This window comes from Leuresthes tenuis, unplaced genomic scaffold (assembly GCF_036924035.1).
Source record: "Leuresthes tenuis unplaced genomic scaffold, fLeuTen1.0.hap1 SCAF_21, whole genome shotgun sequence".
In the NCBI taxonomy this organism is placed as follows: Eukaryota; Metazoa; Chordata; class Actinopteri; order Atheriniformes; family Atherinopsidae; genus Leuresthes; species Leuresthes tenuis.
In genome coordinates, this window is record NW_027325375.1 from 14,586,796 (window position 1) to 14,592,447 (window position 5,652).

The following is a 5,652-nucleotide window of genomic DNA, read 5'->3' on the forward strand; positions in this document are numbered from 1 at the left end:
TTTGCTCTTTCTTTTACTGCAAAGTACAACGTTGTTTTTTTTTGTTTAAATCTTTCTAGACATGGTAAATATGAACGACAAAGCAGTTTTAACATAGTTTGAGTGAAGGAATTCATTTTATAGATAAAATCCCAAGAGTCTGCAGAGAAAAGAGAGTGAATGCGAAGTAGACTTTAACACGGCTATGGGAGCGAGCCGAGTGTTGGCTAACCGGGAGAATTGCTTGAAAGAAACGCTACACCGAATGAGCGATCAGAACAAAGCCTCAATACGGGATTCTCGTGGTGTTTTTGTTGCTGCCTTGTCTTTTGCATAGAGTAAAAGACAAGGCAGCCATCGAATAGGGCCCGATTGTTCCTACTTGGTCAGCCGAGGAGCAAGGGGGGGGGGGGGGGGGGGGGGTCAAGCGTCTCAACCAAGCAAAGCTCACCATGGGGAAGGTGGCTATACCAACTAGCCTGATGCCCTGCTCCCGCAGTGACGGATAATCGTACTCTGGTTTCTCTTCATAACATACAAGTCTTTCGCCTTTTACTAAAGACTTCCGTGGAGAGCAGCACTAATGAGTTGTTTCTATTATTGGCAGGCTTTACCTTTGCGGGTGAAGCCCTTTCTGTCTGTGCAAAAGAAATCTTGCTACTTTGCAGAGTGACTTCTCTGAGTAGAGTCGCCTTACTTGTTGCGACTGTGCCGATGTTCGAAGCTGGAGTGCAAAGTTGTTGCTTGAATGGTGCTTGCTGGAGCATGCGGGAGTGCAAAGTTATACCATTTAAAAGGGCTGAAGAGTGCTCAGTGCAGCGGGTGGGCGGAGGTGCAACGTGACACTCTGGCCACCTATGGCCATAAAAAGAACACTGCTACAAGTGCGCATTGTGCCAGCAAGGGCCCTCGGACCTGAAACAGTGGACAGTTATCGCTTCTCGGCCTTTTGGCTAAGATCAAGTGTAGTATCTGTTCTTATCAGTTTAATATGTCCTCTATACGAGGACAACATATTAAATGGATTTTTAAGAATAGGAGTTGAAAAAGAAGCTTGCTCCGTTCACTCCAAGCCTCGACCCGGGACTGCAGTGCCGCTGGGAACGGTGCGCTCTCCTCTGCTCTTGTGAAAAAGCAAACAGTGGTGCAGGATGGAAGTTTCAGGGAGCCCAAGATGAAACTTTCTTTTAATCTGCTGAGAAAAGAGAGTGAATGCGAAGTGGACTTTAACACGGCTCTGGGAGCGAGCCGAGTGCGGGTTAACCGGGAGAATTGCTTGAAAGAAACGCGACACCGAATGAGTGGTCAGAACAAAGCCTCAATACGGTGTTCCCGTGGTGTTTGTGGCTGCCTTGTCTTTTGCACAGAGTAAAAGACAAGGCAGCCATCGAATAGATTGTTTCTACTTGGTCAGCCGAGGAGCGGGGGGGGGGGGGCAAGCGTCTCAACCAAGCAAAGCTCACCAAGTAGGAACAATCGGGCCCTTTTCGATGGCTGCAACACCTGAAAGAGATATTGATGCGAGACCCGATCAAATGCTTTTTCAAAGTCTAAATTTAAGATGACAAGCCGGGTGTTTCTGTCTCTAGCGTAATCAATGATGTCTCGAATCAGTACGAGGCTGTCAGTGAGTTGTCTCCCTGAGATGGCACAAGCTTGGTCTGGGTGAATTACCTCCTCTAAAACAGAGGACATCCGTGTCGCTAAAACCTTGCTAAAAAGTTTACAGTCAAAGTTTAAAAGTGTGATGGGCCTCCAATTCTTTAGGTCAGTCTTATCATTTTTTTTATAAAGTAGAGTCACTATTCCCACTCTAAAACTGTCAGGCAGTCGATCGAGTTTTTCAAAATCTTTAAAAACATCTAAAATGTCTGATGATAAAAGGTCCCAATAGGTCAGATAGAATTCTGCAGGAAGCCCGTCTAAACCCGGAGCTCGACTTCTCTTAAAACCTGTTAGGCATTTTTTTAACTCTAAAGCAGTAAAATTCTGTGTCAAGTGTGCATTCTCTTTTACGGTTTTGTCAACGAATTTTAAGATTTCTGCCGATGTTTCCAAGTGCACTGGTTTCTCTTTGTACATGTTACTATAAAAGGTATGTACAGGACTTCAACACTGAGTGGTGAGGTCTCTACAGGCCCCTCCCCTTTTTGCTCCTCACTTCCAATCCAAGCTTTTGGCGGGAAGTTTGAATTTATTGGGTCAACCTCTTCACTTTGTTCACCAACTGCCACCTTTGGTCCTTCTCTTTGTTGGCTTGACTGTGGCTTTACCGTCTTTAATTTGTTGGCAAAAGATTTAGGGCAATCTCTGAACAGGTGATTTAATTCTCCACAGAGATTACATTTCCTGCCATTTGGACACTCTCCAAAAGTTTGCCCAATTTCTCTGCTCTTCCCACATAACACCTTGGTACAAGCCTCAACCAGGTGCCCATGCTCACCACACTTGCGGCAGAACTTGGGCTGCCCCTAGTAGTGGATGTAACCTCGGTTTTCAAGGTGGCCAGAGTGTCGCCCACTCCGCTGCACTGAGCACTCTTCAGCCCTTTTAAATGGTATAACTTTGCACTCCCGCACGCTCCAGCAAGCACCATTCAAGCAACAACTTTGCACTCCAGCTTCGAACATCGGCACAGTCGCAACAAGTAAGGCGACTCTACTCAGAGAAGTCACTCTGCACAGTAACAAGATTTCTTTTGCACAGACAGAAAGGGCTTCACCCGCAAAGGTAAAGCCTGCCAAAAATAGAAACAACTCATTAGTGCTGCTCTCCACAGAAATCTTTAGTAAAAGGCGAAAGACTTGTACGTTATGAAGAGAAACCAGAGTACGATTATCCGTCACTGCGGGAGCAGGGCATCAGGCTAGTTGGCATAGCAACCTTCCCCATGGTGAGCTTTGCTTGGTTGAGACGCTTGCTCCCCCCCCCCCCCCTTGCTCCTCGGCTGACCAACTAGGAACAATCGATGGCTGCCTTGTCTTTTACTCTGTGCAAAAGACAAGGCAGCAACAAAAACACCACGAGAATCCCGTATTGAGGCTTTGTTCTGATCGCTCATTCGGTGTCGCGTTTCTTTCAAGCAATTCTCCCGGTTAGCCCACACTCGGCTCGCTCCCATAGCCGTGTTAAAGTCTACTTCGCATTCACTCTCTTTTCTCAGCAGACTCTTGGGATTTTATCTATAAAATGAATTCCTTCACTCAAACTATGTGAAAACTGCTTTGTCCTTAATATTTACCATGTCTAGAAAGGTTTAAACAAAAAAAACAACGTTGTACTTTGCAGTAAAAGAAAGAGCAAATCTAAAGTTTCAGGAATCCGAGAATAAGCTTACTTTCATGAGTTCTTCACGATTTCGCATTTTGCTATAAAATGAATTCCTTCACTCAAACTAAATTAAAACTGCTAAATCGCTAATCTGTTATATGTAAGGCAGATGTCAAATTCACCGAAATAGGATCAAAGGGTATTCGGCCAATCGAGCTGTAAAAGCTTCGGTAAAAGAGTATAAGTTGAAGAGTTTGTGAATAAAGGTGTGCGCACACATAGTGTGCTGTACGAAAATAGGCAGGGAGCAATGCCGGCTGGGGTATATGTTCTTGTATGTTGTCTGACTGTTTGATTTGAATGTGTTGTGTAAGTGTCCTGTTGAATGTTACATGTTTGGGCTTTGACACGCTTCACTGTGGTTGTTAACTGTGTGGTGTGTCCTGAAATGTTATATGTTTGGGCTGTGTGACATGCTTAATGCTTGTCAGTAGCTACCCACTTATTCATATATAGCAACTGACAACATAAGAAGTCCGGACATACTTTGATAGTAGTTGTAGAAGTATCCTTATTGATAATAGATCACTAATTCATAGTGATAGAACAGTAGATGAACAGGTGCTTGCACATGTCTCACGAAAATAAAATGGGTGTATGATTGCTGACGGCAGAGCAATACTGCCAAACTTATGAGTTCTTGTGGCAAACTTGATTCAGTGTCTTGACGTGTATACGCTGTTTCGCTGACTTGATTGTCACAAGAAACAAAGTGTGTTTGATAAGATCCGACCATTTTATTACGGGAGGATCAGTATGTATGGATTCTGATGTGACTGATAAACCCATTCGTATCTTAAGCATAATCTAATACGTGAGACAACGCCCTGGCACACGATAAAAAAAAAAAAAGAGAGAGAGCGGTTTTGTGTACCCACAGTCCATAATGTAGAAAAGAGAGAAAAAAGCCTTTCTGATTTGGTGTGTGTGCTCATAGTGCAGAGTGTAGAGAAAAGAAAGCCGTTTTGGTGTCACGGGTGTTGTGACTTACACACACACATTTCTAAATTGAGAAAGGAAATTATTTTAGAGGAAGCACTAGAGTTTAGATCCCACATTTGTTGATAGGCATTCATTTATTTCTTCACTTCTGATGAAGTTTCAACAATAAACAACAAACTTTGTATTATGAGAAAGAACCAGACTCATTCTTCAGGAATCCGAAAATAAGCTCTATTTTATGAGTTATGCACGAATTCAGATTCTCCTATAAAACGAATTCATTAACTCAAACCAAGTTAAGACTGCTTTGTCCTTCATATTTATTCATGTCTAATCAAGTTTCAACGATAAACAACGTTGTACTTTGTAGAATGAGAAAGAACTTCTTCAGCAATAAGCATCTCTCGACATATGACGAAATACAGATTTTGCTATAAAATTAATTCCTTCTATCAGCCTGACTTAAAACTGTTTGTCCTCCTTATTTATCCACTTCAAATCAAGTTTCAACAATTAAAAAAAAATTGTAGTTTGAGAAAGAACAACTTAATCTTCAGCAATCAGTATAAAAAGAGGTGCAAATGCCAACCATACATACCTAAAAGGTGGAGCGGAAGTATTCAGCAGCAAGTAGGTGTGAATGTTCGACCATAATTTGTAAAAAGCGGGTAAGAAAAGGTTCGAATGCCCGACTATATATTAACAAAAGCGGGAGGAGAGGTCTTCGGATGAGAGTGGGTGAGAATTTCCAACCATAATCTATAAAATACGGTGAAAAAAAATATGTGAATGCCTCATAGAACACTAAAAGCGGAAGTGTTCGGCTGCAAGAAGGTGTGAATGTCCGACTATATTTGGTGAAAAGCAGGTGAAGCAAGGTCTGAATGCCCAACCTTACATCATCAAAAGCGAGATCAGAGGTGTTTGGCTGCAAGAAGGCCATAGTTTGCCAAAAGCGGGTAAGGTGCGAATGACCGACTAAATATCAACAAAAGTGGGGGCGGAGGTCTTCGGATGCAAGTGGGTGTGAATATCCCACCATACAAGTATGGTGGAGAGGAAGCTGTGAATGGCCGACCATAGTAAAAGGCGGGTGAGAGAAGGTGCAAATGTCAAACCATACATAATCAAAACAGGGAGCGGAGGTGTTCTGCTGTAAGAAGGTGTGAATGTCCGACCATAGTTGGTAAAAAGCGGGTAAGAAAAGGTTAAAATACCCGACTGTACACAATCAATAGCGGGAGCGGAGTTGTTCGGCTACTAAAAGGTGTGAAAGTCCGACCATGGTTTGTAAAAAGCGGGTAAGAAAAGGTGCGAATGCCCGACAATGTATGATCAAAAGAGGGAGTGGAGGTTTTCGGCTGCAAGAAGGTCTGAATGTCCAACCATAATTTGTAAAAA

At 43.0% G+C, this 5,652-nt stretch overlaps 3 non-coding genes across 3 annotated transcripts; 2 read left to right on the plus strand and 1 right to left on the minus strand.

Moving 5' to 3' along the window:
- The first annotated feature begins 490 nt into the window (after positions 1-490).
- On the plus strand, positions 491-604 carry LOC140280621 (U5 spliceosomal RNA). The gene has a single exon (XR_011909561.1). It is a non-coding gene; the product is annotated as a U5 spliceosomal RNA (small nuclear RNA).
- A 308-nt stretch (positions 605-912) lies between these two features.
- LOC140280530 (U2 spliceosomal RNA) lies at positions 913-1,096 on the plus strand. Its single transcript, XR_011909489.1, has one exon. It is a non-coding gene; the product is annotated as a U2 spliceosomal RNA (small nuclear RNA).
- Positions 1,097-2,698: 1,602 nt separating this feature from the next.
- Positions 2,699-2,812, minus strand: LOC140280654 (U5 spliceosomal RNA). Its single transcript, XR_011909591.1, has one exon. It is a non-coding gene; the product is annotated as a U5 spliceosomal RNA (small nuclear RNA).
- Between the last annotated feature and the right edge of the window lie 2,840 nt (positions 2,813-5,652).